The sequence below is a fragment of the Gigantopelta aegis genome, unplaced genomic scaffold (assembly GCF_016097555.1).
Source record: "Gigantopelta aegis isolate Gae_Host unplaced genomic scaffold, Gae_host_genome ctg3711_pilon_pilon, whole genome shotgun sequence".
Lineage (NCBI taxonomy): Eukaryota > Metazoa > Mollusca > Gastropoda > Neomphalida > Peltospiridae > Gigantopelta > Gigantopelta aegis.
In genome coordinates, this window is record NW_024533474.1 from 20,798 (window position 1) to 39,952 (window position 19,155).

A 19,155-nucleotide genomic window follows, 5' to 3' on the forward strand; every position below is an offset into this window, starting at 1 on the left:
TCACCTTCTTTACAACCAGTAGGTGGAATATTTTGGATGAGAAATATATATGATGTATTATTAATTATGTTACTGACTATCACAGCAGACACACCAAAATTAATTTGAAATTCACCACAGACTTCTCCTCGACTTTAAGATAGATCATTGACACACAATCCAATAGACTGTACTACTACTATGACAGGATGAGATACGTACAAAGTGGAGGGCTAGTACTCTCACCAAATATGACAGTACTCCCTTATATCACTAAATGGTAGAAACACCTGTTAAAAATAAAAAAGGATTAAATCTTACACAGTAGGAATCATTATCAAAATCTAAATTATTATTTTGTAGATCATAAGTAAAAAGGTATTTTTACTGGCTTAGCACACTGGGTGGTACAAGGTAGTCCTCTAATTCTTGTGATCTTCAGTCCATTGCTGTGGCAGTGGCAATTATAGGGGATATTTTATAATATAATTCTGTTTAAAATAGTCTATTATTTAGAATTCTCAGAGAATCTGAATATTTAAGAAAGACTTTGCCTGCAATGCGACTGTGTGTGTGTGTGGTGTTTATGTGAACACACTTGCCTTGCCATGTGCAAATGTTTAAGCCAAGTAGTATCATTTATTTCATGACCGAAATCTAAGAAAATCAAATAACAGATCTCAATAAGACATAAAAACATTCAGGAAATGAAACAGTGACACTATCTACCATGAACAATTGTCCAATTTCATATAGTACTGCTACCATGTTCACTGGTACAAAGTGAACGGCACTGTTTCTTTTTGCAGTGAACAATTACTGACAGACATTGTGGTGTGTGTGTGTGTGTGTACTGCATTTGTCTAGTATTCCAAACCTGCTGGATCATATCCAAGTTGTCCCAAGTCAATATTGCTTTATTATAATCATACTAAGTTCACCTTGACAGATATATCCAAAGCAAATGGATATCTGTAAACATCATCTCTATAAGCAGTTTATCTATATTAAACCTCTAATAGATAGAGAGAAACAGTGAGACAGAGACAGAGTTATGAATGATAAGTAGTCAAGTGTTGAGGAAAAGTAATTAAATATATACCTCGTACAAATAAGCTTGTCGGCAGATTACATTAGGCATCTCTATAAGCAAATTCCTTTCACATACAAGAATTAAAGCTCCATTGTATAACACAGTTAGTATTCAAAGATGTATCAGTTCCTCCTATAATCTCACGTCTCCTTCAGTACATGACCACCTTTCTATCTATAAAGATATTAAATATGTAACTATGTATTACAAAATTTACAGTCGATTTACAATAATTATCCCTACTAACTACATTGTTATTTTTGAGAATTAAGCCGCAACATTACAATAAACCTTAATTTAGTAAAATACCTCTAGACTTACTTTCAAATTTTTTTTAAAAGCAGAACTATTTAAAATTTTTAAACTATAATGTCAGTTCTAATCATTTATTTTGTGTTATATCCCGACAGACATCAAAATCTATAATAATAAGACAAAACTGAACAGTGAGACTATCTACCAGTTGCAACAATGTGTAGATACCATAAATAACAGCTCTAATGTTCATTGGAATGGGAATGCCACTATTTCTTTTGTGAGTAACAAACATTCACATCAAATAATTCAATTCTATTACATATAAATTCTACCAGTTAGCATAGTCACAATAAGACTACTTATATAGTCCCTTTCACATATAAAATAGTGCTTTGACTACTGAATAGTTTGTTGGACATTGGACAGCTCAAGAATTTGTTAAATACACATTACAGCACTTGACTAGTACTGCTCCATAAAAGCGTGAAAGATTAGTAACAAACATTTATCAGACACCCTTGTATTAGAGAAAGAATATAACATACTACTCCATAATTAAAATAATAATCAAGTATTTTAATTAACTTCTTCGAGATATCAACATCCCCTGTGAACTATTTACGTTGACATGTCTAGTTGATATCATTTGATGAATTGAGAGTGAAATTTGGATGATTTGGTACATTACATCTTAACAGGTCAGTCAGAATTGTATGATTAGTGGCTAGCGCTAAGCATCTGACATTCATTTTATACTTGTTAGTAAATAATATCCTAATTGCCAGAACTGTTCTCCTATTGTACATTTCTTAACCACATATTAAATCCACTTGTGTTAATGTTGACCCATTGGTTCCAGGTTCACCCATGAAATGAACTGGGTAAGTTGCTTGACGAATATAACCTAGAATACTGCCTACAGACAGACAGTTAATGTAGTGTTCTCTATTATTATATTCGGTGAGGTCCATCACAGACTAAGAAATTTTTTCAAATAAAGTATTCATTTCAGATATGGTGAACAAATAATGGACAGCCTTCTTCTTCAACAACTTGAGCTCCCAGAGTGGATATAAGTTAATAGACATAGACTAAACAATATCACTCTTACAAAACACATTGTTAGTCTTATATCTACTTACTTCCTATAATATTTAAAGACATGAGAGTATTATCAATAGAAAAAATAGTATTAGAAATGGTAACAATATGTCATAAACAAAACCAAATTAGAGAATTGCAACTCTACAATATTAGCTGCAAAATGAAGAGTACAAAGTTGTATTAAATCTGAAAATAGACAGTCACAATATGTAACAGTGTATAAGGGGGCAGCTAGTTAGAAGGATCATTTAATATACATGACCATTATACAGACCTAGTGGATACATACAATTCATACTGTGCTTCAATTCATTCTCTTACTTGTTTATAAATTGTAAAATTCAAAACCCTGCTACTAAAACGTAATATTTATTGTTGCACTTAAATTAAATGGGACTATCAAAATTGGATGCATTAAACTCTATGCGAAATAATTCTTTTCTAGAGTTTATGAGTTATCATGCATGAAGTAAGAAAAAGGAAAAATTTGCTATCTAAAGAATATATGTACATATGCTAAACATGACTTTGATAAGGAAACAATTTAAAAAGTTAGATGATGGATGGATTTGCAATTTCTTCTTCAATCCTGTACTTTATACACTCCTATACTAAGCACTCTTAGTTATATGATATTGACCTGAAAAAGACATAACAATACTCTTAATTAAACAGAAAATATTATCTTACCTCTTAGAAAGATGCAGTAACAAGGACACAACCCAATTGGCTCTGTTGGAACGCTTCCATAGATACCAGTCTTAATTGATACATTCCAACTTATACATTCCTGTGAGCTACTGTATTTACATATACCTGGTTACATATTAATGAAAGTAGCACAGCTCAAGTAATAATATGTAATTACTCTTTTGCAAGTTCTTATTTACTTCTCTGAAACAGTAGTATGTGATATAATTAATTATACAAACTGACTTAATGACACAAGACTAAGGAATAGAAAGACATGCATACATGACAGATGACTGAATATGTAAAGATTCAGTTATATTCCTCATACTACTAGTAATACTAATAATACCAATCCTTATTAAAAGCAATACGAGACTACTAAATATAGTACAATATATATTATATATTAATGTGTGCAGGTTGGGCTTTTATTATGATATAAAAACTAAAGTGCTCAAAACTGAAACTATACAGCAATATATAAAAATATTTTGGGCTTAAGCTATAGACTTATGCAAATATGAAAATGTTATATAGTAAACAATACATTATTTAAGTTTGAAATATGTAGTTTAGACTTGATACTGTCAAAATTTGTGACTTTGTCACGACAATGTAAAATTGAGGTAATTAAAATAAAGCTTCGTCGTTATCATCTTCATCAAAATCGTGATAGAAATCCATCTCTGCTTTCTCAACATGATGACCACGTCGAGTTGTAGAATGGCGATGCAATCGAAATCCTTTGGGCTTTTCATCAAAGGGATCTTCACCTAATTACTTCCAACAGGTTTTACTTCATCTATATTATAAGGTGGTAACTTCTCATTGCTATCTATATTGGGTTTTGTATCAAGTTCCATTAGATCATGATGGTCATCATCCTCTTCACTTTTAGAGTTACCAAATGTACTTATCTTTGAACTATTGATGAGTAAGGCTTGCTTGTTTTCACATTAGTAGTCTTATTTGAGTGAGGAATGTGGTTCATATTTTGATGAAGATGTCATCTTTTGGCAGACATTTGCAGAGTAGTCCTCTCCATGCTTCTCTAGCATCACTACTAAGCACAACGAAAACAAGAAGATGTAGAAACCTTGGAAGCATTAAAGAAAGCAAAAAAGAAACTGGAGGCATAATATACATCACGATTGCTACTAGAGAAAGTGAACACTGCAAACACCCATGTTAATCCAAATAACACATTATACCACAGAAGATAACAATAATTTGACAGCCTCTCCTGTTGTCATAGTATACTTGTTTGATTTCCGTTTGTTTCGATCTAAGATGTGTTTGACAAGTGTTTTTCGAAGAACAACAATGTAGATGATGAAATAAAGATCAACACAAGAAATATAGGAACCAAAAAAAGCACCAAAGAACACACCTTGATTACTAATAAAACCAACTGTAAAAGAAAGAGGAAACACTTTAAAGACATAACCTATATAGCTAATATCATGCATGTCTATATTATAATACAATTTATACAGGAGTGTATGCTATAGACACATCCACACATTTGAAGGATAAATTGGTATAATTGACTAGTGCTTACAATCCTGGATTTTTCAGAGTTTTCATATATGGTGATGTAGAAATCAGAATCAATTGCAACTGATATTATCACAGGCAATAGTGGTACAACTATAAGAGAGATATAATCATTATCATTGTAGTGGTAGTACATTATATATACCATAGGTATTTAGGTTATATATGTACTTAGCTCACCCCAACAAAATAATAGAAAACAACAAGAATATATCGCCATGTAATGTTTTGTAAACACAATGACTAATTTTTGAAACATGATCACAGCTTCTGCTCCCATCCACATCATTGCAACTAATGTAAAGTAATGAATGAAAACTCCTGTGGTAATACACCGCCTCTGTGACTGGTTTTTATCAATACCAGCTACAAATACAATTAACATGAACATCAACGCTAGACAGAGTTGTATGTGGAACTGGAGATATCTCTGGTACGAAGTTTCCTAATAGATTATAAAAGTGAGAGTATTAAAATAAAATAATAAAATGTTTTTTATTCATTTATGTCCATCCTGTTTTCATGTGCTATTAACATATCTACAAATTCAATCAGTTATTTAATATTTACTTGAATATAAGATACGTAATGATTGTTAGAATAAGTCCTACTAATGACAGAGATACTCCAATATATGTCACAATTTCCACTGCTAAATGTGATGGTGGTGGAGTGCTGTTCTGGCTGATATAGCCTATAATAATTGAGGAACATTAAGGAATATTTATTAAACTGTAGACTATATAAAGGCTTCCTATTGTAGTACTAATGTAACAAACTTACAACAAGACAGCCAAAGTTAGTCAATGATCACATTCACATCTGACTAGATCAGAAGTGCATATCAACAATAATAGTACGACCATCCTCGAGTTGACCAATTCTACTCCATCTAACGATATATGAATATAGTAAGTAACATTCAAGATTTTTTTCACTTTAATATTAATGTACAATTGCTACAAAACAATAATGGTGTTCTAAACATTTAAGAGCTTTTCTCAAATAATTTATAGAGTCAGGACAAATTTCTGTAATATAGATAGTTAATATTCCTAATTACCAGCTGCTCCAAAGTCCCAAAAGACACAAACAGGATTACTAATGTTCTATAAAAAAGTATATTTTGAATTTCAATATCTGGTGATTTATATATTGGTACCTCTGCTGTTCCAGTAATTGGATTAGTTAGTCTTAATGTAATATTTACAGGTTCTGGTAATGTAGTTCCAAATGGTATTCCTGGTATAGCCATACTAGCTATTTGAGAACCTATGAAGACATACTGAGACATTTTCAACTGGTGCTCTACGAATTGGAAACAATGAAGCATCTCGATAAATGGTTAAAAGCTAATGTGATATCACTATCACTTAGTGCTCAATAATAGATGGAGGAACAGATATACTAGAGTTTGGTTTTGAATCAAGTCATTTTCAATGCCAACATTTAAGACACCATTAACTATAAAAAGATGGATGAAGTTTAACTACTTGGAGTTAACTTACTTTGTGTCTGAACAACAAACGTTGTTCCATTGAATTCTTCTATTGTTTCCTACATAAAAATACAATAATAAATCTCAAACTTATATTAACTGCAATAGATATGGATAAGAGACCCATATACTTACCCTTTCAGCACGAAGTACAATATCTCAGCTTGAATAATAATGTTAGTAAAATTTGGTTGTATAACTAGAGCTTGTGTTATGTTTTCAATGGTATGAATAATTCTGTATGTAGGAAGGAGATAGTGAGTGATGAATATTTAATTATTGAATTATTAATAAATAACTAATGTCAAAATAACTAACTGGTTAGCTTGAGACTGTATGACATCTTGTGCCATTCTTCAATATCATCAACAATTCAACAGTGTTTAATGGCAACCTATTAGAGAATGAATGTTATCAAGTTATAGTAATATTATATTATCTGACTTTCTTGTAATATTTATAGAAGCCTACTATATAATATTACCATTTCTATCACTTCAAGTTCCACATCATTGATAGATCATCAAATAATTCTATTACTCTTGCGAGTATAGCTAACACAATTTGAAGATTTTCTTCATTCTGATCAGCTTGGTCAGTAGCATTGTGACAATTGTTGTAAGATTGTTAGTAATTGTTACTACATTATCAGTAGTAATATTGATCTAGAGAATGTACAGTTTGACATACTTAACAAACAGTAACAAGTAACCTGTGACAGGAGAACTATTAGGGCTCTAAATAGCAGTGAAACGTCTGTACCACAAGAGGTAATTTCTGATGCTCCCATGCTCTTCTACTGAGACAAGTTCGTGTTCCTACTTCTCCACTAGGACCAAAAGGACAGTCAAGCCTTGTTGTCATGCCAACAACAGTCTCTTCCCACATAAATCGACCACGATTAGGTGAACTAGTGTCTTCAATCTCAGCATCACAGAATCCATTGTCTATTAAGAAAGAAGTCAATTAATTTTATTAATATAGAACTTTTAGTTGCCATTTGTTTTTCTCATATAAAACTTACCACTAATAACATTACTTATATTTACATATAGTCCTGAGCACGTAGTGCACTAAATATTATTTCAGTGATATCGTCTGGACTAGAAGCATTGATCTGTTGTCTTGAAGTACCATTTACTCTACATTCAACTCTTTCTTGAATATTTCCAGATTGTCTAATATGAAAGATATCATTGAACTAGAAATAGTAAATTTGATCAGTACTTTGGGACTTCTTCACAAATTACTTCCGCTGGTACTGATAATGCCAACACAATCTGTAGAATAATTTCCAACAGTATATACAATTTACAAGAACAATTGGCTTAAAATTATGAACAGTACTTATTAGTTGAGAGTGTACCACTAATTGTTTATTTATTTATAAAATATAGTACTAGTAAACTTACAGTAATTCTGATGTTGTTCTAGTACTGAAGAAGCATTCCCTGAAGGAACAATAGAAGTAAAGTTAGCAGAGAACCGAATGAAAATGGAGAAAGAGTTTGGTAATGGTGGAACTAGATAAAGAAATAATTCAATTAAAAATAATTCAATTAAAGTTTTTTGTGCTTTGTATTAAGAGATAAAGATTTGAATACAATAATCACACAAGTTATTAAATCATAACTTACTAGTTTGTCTACAAGCAGTGAAGTCAATATCTGCCCCACCATCACCATAAGGTAGACATTTCCTTATAAAATTAGAGTCTTGTTTAGAGGCACAATTTTGTACTGACAGTGTTCCCTCCAAGGTTTCAATCCATGTATAGTTGCCATACATAAGATTAATAGTCTTCTCATAACCACAGAACCAGTATCTATACACAATATAATAACAGTATTACTATAGACCCATGTGCTATGTTTAAATAATTATAATACACAAACAAACTCAGTATCTGTATTGACAGAAGTGAGTACATTCTTTTCCATAATATGTTGATGTTTTTAAAATCTATTAAATGTAGCATGTAATTACCAGAGAATGTGACACTTTCTGGACACACAGCACCACTTGTATCCTCATTAAAAATGAGTGTTCTTTGAACTAATTCTAATGTGTTACTGATTGGAGGATAATTTTCTAATTGAACATTCCACTCGAATATAATTCTGGAAAGTTCTTCAGGACGACTATGAGATACAAAGATAATAACTTACACAATAAAAGTATCACTTACTTAGTTACTGGAACACACTCTATTGTTTGTATTCCTGCCTCTTCAACTGGAATAAAGGTCAGAAGCTAATGAAATGAAAGTAATAAAATTAAAATTGTAATTCTATAGCTTTTAATGATATTATAATATTATAAGAACTGAATACAAAGTTCTTTAGCATAAGAGCTTAGTACTTAACTATTATTCAACATTACATTTTACCAACCTATCTAGACTTACTCCAATTGTCATAAATGAAAAGGTAGAATTAAATATCTAAATATTTATAAAAATAAATAGATTATTACTCACTCCTTGTTCATAACATAATCAAGTATAATTTGAATCCTCCTCTACTAACATTAGGAAAAAATACTTCTGGTGCTGAAAAACGCATAAATACTTCAGAATAAGGACCCACAGGAACTGAGAAGATAAACAAGTCTACAGTATATTGATAGATATCTATTCTACATACCTAAATACTGTTACATTGATGTGAACAATATTTGTAAACCCAGCTGTTAATGTGACATTACAAGTATAGAAACCACGCCATCTCCACCATCTGACTTTTTGTCAATGAAAATAACCACTTGATGCCAAATGTGTTAATTACTAGACAACAGAACAAAGACAAAACTTAATTATAGAATTGAATGTGTTTATTATTATTTTATTTAAATTAAATAAGAATACAACTAATAACAGTATTTAAAAAAGTGTTTTTGACATTTCTAAGATGATTTAGTATAGTAAGTATTATAGCTTAATGTTTAATGACATCAGAAGATTAATATTTAATATTTCAACACTTACTTGTAAAAGATCCAGTCTCATTAGTTTTAGTGATGGTAAAATTATCCACCAATAGTAGATATACACTCTATCCTTGCATATCTACCATATTCAAGTGTATAGTTACCATCTTCACTCACAGGGAATACATCAACCACTGGAGGGACTGGGAAAACAATGACCAGTAAAAACAATATAACATGAAAAGTTAATGCAGTCATACCTGGACATGTTACTTGAATAAATGCAGACTGAGCGTTATTACAAAGAGTGACAAAAACAGGTTCACTATCATACAGTCAGTGATATTGGTCTCATTGCCAGCACATGAAAAACTAAATATAACACTGACTGAGTGTCTTGGTAGAACTAATGGATTGGACACTGTTCTCAAAGTTGCTACACAACAAATGACATCATTAATGTATTCAGTAATAAACTAGTAGCTTACCCCTGCCATCATCATATAACCTAGTTGATTACATACTACCTCAGCTTCATTAGAACCAAATGTATTACGACACAAACATATGCCAAGTATTGGTTGAAACAAATTTGAACAAGTCCTTGTCCTTCTTCAGATCTTGTGACTAATCTAACATTACCTGCTTCACACGCCAGTAGGTTGAATATCTGTACGAGAAGTATATGTGATGTATTACTAGTAATGTTACAGGTTTATTTACCATCACAGCGAACACCAAAATTAATTTGAGGCCTGCCACAGGTTTGTCCTTGACTAAAAGATAGATCATTGAGTACACAATCCAATAGACTTGTACTACCACTTGGACAGGATGAGATACGTGCAAGTGAGAGGTTAGTACTCTCCACCAAATATAACAGTACTCTTTATACCGTTGAATGGTAGAGTACCTGTTAAGAACAAAAATCCATGTTAATCTTATAGCAAGAAATGTTTTACTCTATCAAAATCCAAAGTATTACTATGTAGATCATAAATAAAATGGTATTTTTATGCTTAGCAAACAGGGTGTATCAAGCGGAAGTCTATAATTCTAGTAATCTTCAGTGGATTGTTGTTGCAGTTGTAGGTAATTATAGAGAGATATTTTACAATATAGTTCTCTATCTTAAAAATAGTCTACTTGTTTCAATTTCCCTTGCAGACAATCTGATACTTTAATTGTATATGGCAACATGAAAGTTTGTACATGTGTGTGTGTCATGTATGTATCTGTTGATTCTCCTCACCTGCTGGATCATATCCAACGTTGTCCACAAGTCAATAGTGCTTTATTATTATCAATACTAAATTCACCCTGACAGATATATCCATAATGACCTCCTAAACACATCTCCACTATCCCTTCAGATGATTTAGACCCTCCAATTAAACGTATATTCCATCAGTACAGTTGTTGCTAGAGGCTAAGAATAATTAAAATAATAGTAAAATTAATAGCATATATAGATTTAGATGTTAGTAACAAAACTACCTCAATAATTAAGAATTTGTATGACACTTAAAAGTGAGATTTGGAATTATTTTATGGATATGACTTACATATACAACTCATAACTATGAAATCATTCCTGTCCCGACTACAGCAGGCACTGCCAGGTAAAGCTGGAGGTTGTACAGGACAATACTCCTACACTGTGAGATACTTTTGTTCATTTCCATTGCAAAAAATGCCACCAAAAGCAAATGGATATCTGTAAACATCAGCTCTATAAGTATCACTCTCTAGTATTAAACCAGCTAGAGAGAGACAGAGAAACAGAGAAACAAAGAGAGAGAATAAGTGAGTAAGAGTATACAAATGTGTTAGTGAGAAAAGTAGCAAAATATATACCTCGGTCACACAATCCAGCTTGTCGACAAATTACATTAGCTTCTCGAATATCAAAATTCCTTTCACATACAAGAGTTAAAGCTCCATTGACACACACAGTTAGTACACCAGAGAACTTATCAGGTCCTCCTAATAATCTCACCTCTCCTTCAGTACATGCCACCTTTCTATCTATGTAGGTAGTGAAGAAAACATAGTTAGAATATGTTGATGATATATTAAAAAGATAGTGCAGCTCATAAGGGAAATATAATGTGAACCCTTTACAAAATCATTCAAGTTATATTCATTATATTACTGTTAAGATAGTATGAGTCTTCATTCTATCATTAATACTTGGCCATGTTTTGTTGATCATTGACATATATCACTGTCAATAAGTAATACTATGATAAAAATATAATTGATTCAAATTGACTGTAATGAAATTGCTTTTATTTTCCCCCTTACCAACTTTATGATAGCTGCCCTGATCTTCAGCCTACATTTGTTACTATGTATCATATAGAATAGTGAAAACTTTTAAGAACAGAAACAACAATAGACTTAATTAAGTCAAGTCAAATATTATTATACATCAAAAAAATATTAAACTCATTATTTCGTAAGTAAAGAATTATGTTAGCCAATATTGTAGACTTACTTGGACAGTTGCTTTCTTCACCAAAGTCACTTGAATCATTATCTATACAATCAATGCAACCATCACAAATTAAACTTGAAGATAGACACTTCATTTGATGCCTACAATAAAACTCATTCTCATTGCAAGGATTGAATTCTGAAAAAAAAATGAGAGAATTAAGTTCTACAAGCTGAAATACTTATACTTACCACAGATAAAATTTGTATTGAGGCTAGCAGGAATGGTTAGTTGGACATTGGACAGCACAAGAATTATAAAATACACATTACAGCATGAGTAGGACTGGCTCCATACAGCGTGTAAGATTAGTAGCAAGACATTCATTTGGACAACCTGGTAGGAGAGAAAGGATGATTTATTACATCAATGTTACATGTAATGAAGAAATATTATACCAGTACATATAAGTGGATAGTCTTACAAGTACATATACATGTACTACTAAACTATATAATAACAGATAGTCTTAAAGATATAGAAATTAATATCTTTATGATCAATTGAGTAACTTGTTTCCCTGGTTACCAGTATACAATGCTAGATAGCAATAGTAATATTAATCAGGTGATCGTTATTATGTAAGTCGATGAACTTACACTCCATCTCTCTCACCCAACAAACACACACAACACACACAACACACAAAACATCCTTATAATTATAAAGGTTATCATTTAATAATTTGATACCAAAAATGTCGTGTTATCAACCTTAGAACTTACGTTGACAGTGTCTTAAGTTGATCATCATTGGATGAATTGAGAGTGAAATTTGGATGATTGGTACATTACATCTTGAACAGTCAGTTAGAATTGTATCATTAGTGGCTAGCAGTATAGCATCTGACATGTTTGTTATCTTGTTATAACTATTGAATGATCCCAATAGCCAGAACCTGTTCCCTGTTGTACATTCTGATCAACATATTAAATCCACTTGTGCTAATGTTGGACCCATTGTTTCCAGGCTCGCCAGTGAGAGAACTGTGTAAGTTGCTTGACGAATGTAACCTAGAATACTGCCTACAGATAGACAGTTGATGTAGTGTTCTCCTATTATTATATTTGTTGAGGTCCATCATCAGACGAAAAAAATTTCCAAGTAAAGAAGATAGTTCAGGTATGGTGACAAATGATGGACACCCTTCTTCTTCCACAGATTGAGCTCCACAGAGTGGATAATAAGCAAAGAGACATAGACCAAATAAAAGAATGCTTATAAAACGCATACTTTAGTCTTGTCTCCTGTAGGATCAAGGACATAAAAGAATTATCAAGCATACATGGTAGACAGCATCATATCAGGGATGGTCTGAAATGCTCAAGTGTGTCCATCAAAATGACTATGTTAATTAGAAAACACTAAATATCTCATTTGACAGCATATTACAACCAACTGGCAACCATTTATATAATTAGGCCCAAAATAGTGCCAGGGTGATGTTTTCATAGAAATAGACCAAGAGCCATCAGGAACAAAAGCATTGCAACAAAACTATTGCATGTTCTGAATATTATTGTAGATATGGCTAGAAAATAATGACTGAGTGAAATATTAGTATACTCATCACATGTCAATGCGCCATAACTCATAGTACAGTTATTTCTACTGTCATAATAGAAAAAGCCTTATAGCTCATTCACTAGCTGAATGATTGGTTTATTATGTAAACTATATTGTCCGTACTGTAATCTATAGTATAGTCTTGCTTGGTATGATTTTGCTAACATTCCATTCAATAAAATATCCTTATTAAAAGATGTTTTGATGAGAGAAAGAGAAATCTGATTTAAAGCGTTGATATTGAAAGCATTATAGTCTTTAATGAGTGGTACAGAAGCTATAGAACTATAAGTGAGAATGAGGAAAAAAACAGGATATATGACATATAAATGTTGACATAATTTATGACAACACATCAATTCCAAGTAACTATTACAATTCACTTACCATATTAGTAATATATTTATAAGAAAATGAATAAGGAAATTGAAATGAACAGCTGCATTAATTAGACATATGCAACTATGTAATCAACATAATTATATTATAGTAAGATTAGATGGTAAATATGGATAACCAGGAGACATCGCATGACAATAGATAGATGGATATATATATAGTGAGTAAATAGAAAGTCAATAAGGAAAATATAAATAGATGGGATAGTTAAAGTGTAAATGGAAGATTATGTAACAGATGTAAGTATAAAGGATAGATTGATACAAGGATAGATTGCGGACTAATGGATTAAAATATCTACAAGTAAAAAAAGTTCTAAAAATTGAAATGTAAAGATGGTTTCATCAATCTATTACAAAGTTTGGGCAGTGATGGAAGTTACATCATCTTAATATAACTAGCACAGGCAAATATAGTAACCTTATAGCTACCACACATAATGTTAGCATTTTTAGATCATGGTAATAGGCAATTGACATCCTTTTGACTGCTTATTGTGTTATTGTGTAGGAATGATGTAACATCTTCTATAAATATCATCTTTTTCTTAGGTTTGTAATGGATTGACATTAATCATCCCTACATTTAGTTCATTTTTAGAATATTCTTCTGGTTATCACAGCAAAAAATTGCATAATATTGAAAGATTTTGATTAATTTTGAGTGAGATATTTAGTTTTTTTACTAATACATTAAACCAGGTCATCATAACATAGACAACTGCTAATTGTGTGTCTATACAGATATATATATCTCCAGGTTAATGGGTATATATGAATTGATGTATAGACAGAAGGATGGGTTGATATATAGACGTATGTGGATGGATTCAATGATGAATGTAAGAATGATGTGAAATTGTGAGTCATTGGATATAATATTAATGAACATGAATAGAAGAATAGTTGTACAATTCATACTATAAGTTTACTTACTGATTATAAGTTCAGTTTAAAACCAGAGCTTGTAATTTTGTATAATCCTATACAAAGCACATTATAATAGTAATTAGTACAGACAACTTCTATAGTAAACTTACCTCAAGATACCTTTGGTTAAGTACTACTTTTGCAATACTTTCTCCTTGTTATTAAGAAGAGAGTGATAAATTCTTACAACACTGTTCCACACTGTTGATTTGTAGTCTTCTACTGTCTATATTAAGCCCTAAAAGTCTAATTAATTTAATTGTAGACCATAAAAATGCAATCACCTACTAATTTGGCACCACACATACTAATTTGCAAATATGTGATGCATAAAATTCTTGCAACGTGTCTAGATTCATATTTCTTAAAAGTACATTAAATAACAAAGATTTCATATCAATGTTATAATGCAGGATTGGATAAACAATGTTTTAATTTAATTATGTAATCGCTGCCAACCTCTGCCCATTTAAAGCCACCCCACTCAAAAAATTAACGTTAATTTTAACCCTCAGATAAAATGGCGTCGCTATTAGGAGAAGTCTATGTGTCTTTCCTCAGGTTCTCTGGAGCCGTCAGAACATCGACTGTAACGAACTCTAGAGTGCAAGAACTACGTAGTAGCACTGTAGAGACGATTGGTACTACATGGAGCCGTAAACTGTCTTGGTGTCGAGGTTTTAGCTTTCTATTAGTGAGGAAGTCAGCCATGCTAATAAAACTCTTTGTAATCAAGAAAAGACTGAGAAACGATTATCAGGACTCACGTTATCAGACAGCTGTGTAAAGGTATACTGTAATTTGATTAATATAATTAATACAAATTATCTCAATTAATTGAATAGTTGGTATCATTTTACAGCATGGGGGATGCACCATTCCATTCACTATATCTAATTAACTGGTTTGACAAGATAAACAATAGTAGGATGATGTATATATATATCCTGATATTAGATACCCACTACAAATGACACATGGACTGGTGGCTATGGTGATGTAATCTGTTAATGTAATTAAGATACAGTATAGCAGGGTTTTTTTCGGGGGGGGGTAAAATTTTGTGGTGAGAAACAAACCACGAAAGTTAATTAGGTGCAAAGTGTCACGCCCATTAATGCGTACATGTGGTTGCACGCACGTTGTTGATCAGCGAGTCTAGATTCAGTATGGCCTTATTTCGATACTTCAAGAGGGAAAAGAACAACCTACCCAATCCTCATGGCCCTTTAGCACAATCTGTACCATCAACTTCGATTATAGCTGCCAACTTAGAAGTTCTCTGTTATAGAGTCACAGAACAAACAAAAAGAGAGGCCAAGTAATATGCAAAGTACACTCCTGAACAGAAGTCTGATTAGAAAGAGAGCTGCTGTACACGTGGTGTACGCCATTTGCACACCACGTGTATAAGGGGTGTGGTTTAGACCTGATCGCTCGACCACGATATTTTACCACAAACCAACCAAATTTTTGACATCCAAGAAAATTTTTTTCCCATGAAAAAAAACCCGCTATACAGTATATTGATGTAACACTTTAACATAACATATTATATCTACACTTTAATGTTTTTGGGGTGGTTTGGATGTAGTATAAGAAAATGATGATTACCTATAGTTGTACACAATATAATTCTAATTAATGTCTCATGTAGAATCATGACTTACTAAACATGAGTCATCATATTGTTCATGTACTTTTAGCAATTGCATTCAGTGGTTGTGACACACCAGACACTATGCTCAGAGTAACTGTTGAGGAGGTGGTTGTTCTGGTTTTCAATACAAGTTCATGTTGGACAAACAACTATTAATACTGATGACAGGTGAGATGTTCTATAATGTATTTATAGTATTAATGGTTCTAAGGTACTTATAAATATTTAGTCAAGTGAACTAAACTGACCTTTTTTCTAAGACAAGAGAGTGATTAGGATAAATCAAATTTATTTGAATTTCAGTTGACCAATCAGGACTCTAGAACTTGGAATATGGGTAGAATTTTCACACAATCACATGTGAATAGTAGGAACTTATTTGTGTTTAATGATATCAACCATTCCTTTAGTAGTACACTGTCTTTCATGTGTAAGTGAGTTGGTTATTGTACCAAAGAGTGGTACAACTTTCTTCTTTCTGTGATGTCTGTTTTTGTAAGCTTTGTAGTTATGTGTATATGTTACAGTAAGATTGTGTATATAGGGATTTGCAAAATCGCTGAAACTGTCAGGGAGTTTGTGAAATCACTTTTTTCACTTATGATTTAATAAAACCCTAACCCTAACCTGAAGTCCCTAAGTGAAAAAGTGTTTTCACTAACTTCCTGAAAGTTTCAGGGATTTTGCAAAATCCCTATATACATAATCTACTGTAACATATACACTGTAAAAATTAATATGTCATTTTAACAATTACTTTGTACTTTACAACAATTGGATTACTAGAATTATATGAATTACTCATTGTACCCTATATTTTGTTGTTATGTACCAATACAACATACCAACAAATTACATAGTGACAAATTCTCAAGATTTCTATATTCCATAGTAATCCATCCATGTAAACTACAAATTAGTTGTTAAAATGACATATTAATTTTTACAGTGTAACTGTTGTGAAAGACACACTTTGTGATTTCAACTTAAACAATTATTAGTTGGGTTTTAGTAGTCTATGCTTGTCATCGGAGTGACTCAACCATTGTTAAAGTACCAGTTATACTTCTATTAATTGTGAAAGCATTAGATATAGTTTTTTGCAATGGTTTTTTTATAGTTTTCTAGTTCCCCCTGTGTTATCTTACTCAAACAAGACCCTTTGACAATACTTCCTAGACTAGTAGACATCTCTATGGGTATTCGTTGTCACTACATCAAATATCATTGGATACCATTAAAACATTTCACTCCATTAGTCATCTGTTTATAGTGTAGTACTTAATTCTCTATGTCCTTATAAGCTAATATGCTTTTATGACTTTAAAATAACATAGTAAGGTCAACATTAATCCATTAGCTGTGATTATTTCTTTAAAAGACAATTCTAACAGTAGAGCTTGTTTATATCATCACAATTGAACACATGACCATATTTGGTATGGAGCATGTTTAAATTAGTGCTATATATATTATTATTGCAAAGGTGTTTCAGTGATTTTAACTAATAGAAAGCTAATGAGTATTAGTGATAACACAATTTGCTTTTGAGCATTGGAAAGAAGATGTAGTTGACAACTTGGCATAAACTGTTGATATGTGCACAAGCACTTGTTTTAATCTTTATTTAATGTATATATCTTTTGTGTATTCCTAGAGTTTTGAGAGAGATGGAGCTAAGGTGGTGATGATGAACTGTCGCTAAGCTTCCTCGATGGTTCTACATTGATTATCACCAAGAACTTATCAGATCAACTTTTCGAATTACTGACAATCCTAATATAGAGTTAGGGTGTTCATGTGGAATATCATTTGCAATGAAATAAACCATTCATTCATAATTCTGTGAATCTGTTTTTATTGTTATCATTACTGTGTCAGTATTTAAAACAACTTTTGTCAATAATTATGAAAATAAATTTTCTTATGTTAATGTACGCATCTACTTGTTATGGTCCAAACATTGAAAACTAGATGGCATAACAAAGTCGAGTGTAATTAAAAACTTTCTATTTTTGTTGTAAAACATTGATAGTATTCCCTTACCTGTTACTTGTATCTTTACCTATCAACATTAATCACTAAATCCACTATCAAATCACAGTCTTCAACTTGTGCATTATGGTTATAACTAAAGAGTGTCCTCTTGAGCTATTCCTCCAGTCTATGTCTCGACCTTTCTGTTCAATCCAAATGGCAAAGTTTTTTTCATTGGCCAGATTTGAGGCGTATCTATTTTTAAATAAGGATTTTGACTTTTTCTCTTCCCAAAAGTGTTCTCGTAATCTCTCTTGACACGTACCATAGGACCCTTTATCTTTATGCATGAGAAACTCCCAAATAACTTTTACCCATGATGTATGTTTGAGGTAGAGGATCATAAAATTCAGCAGCAATTCGTTTTTTCACTTCTGGTAGTCGTGAACCTGGAATATAAGGAAAGTCATGATGCTCCATATGGTATCCAACATTGAATGTCAACAGATTCCATATACCAAGTAGGAGTAAGTCTCATAGCCTCGATCAAACATGTAATGCTCGGCTACAAGTGAGCTGCCATTGGATGAAGTCCCATGCTTAAAAGAGTGCCTGCAGAAAATAAACAAGAACCTTAATTCCAAAGAAAATATGCAATTAATAAATCAAATGTCAATTGAATCACAACTTTAGTATTTCCAGTTTCGTTGGAGGTTTTGGTCGAACACAAAAAGGACGGAGTGAATAAAAAAAGGTGCCTCAAGAAACATCCATAAAATTTGAGTGGTATATTAGAAAAAAACAATCCTTCAAATTTTGTGGGAAGGTCCTGTGTCCCAGTAATCAGCTCCCATAAATCGATGATGTTCAAGATGGTACTTTTTTAAATGATATGGACATTGGTACTCCAATGGGAATTAACCCACATCCCAAAGAGTCCTGTAGCAGTGGGATGAAGTGGCCAAGGCCAAGTTGTGAGCAGTTTCATGGATTGCCAAAGGAAGCGAGTGGTTA

General features: G+C 32.0%; 1 pseudogene; it reads right to left on the reverse strand.

Moving 5' to 3' along the window:
• Positions 1-6,192: 6,192 nt before the first annotated feature.
• On the reverse strand, positions 6,193-19,151 carry LOC121392385 (annotated as a pseudogene).
• Positions 19,152-19,155: the final 4 nt, after the last annotated feature.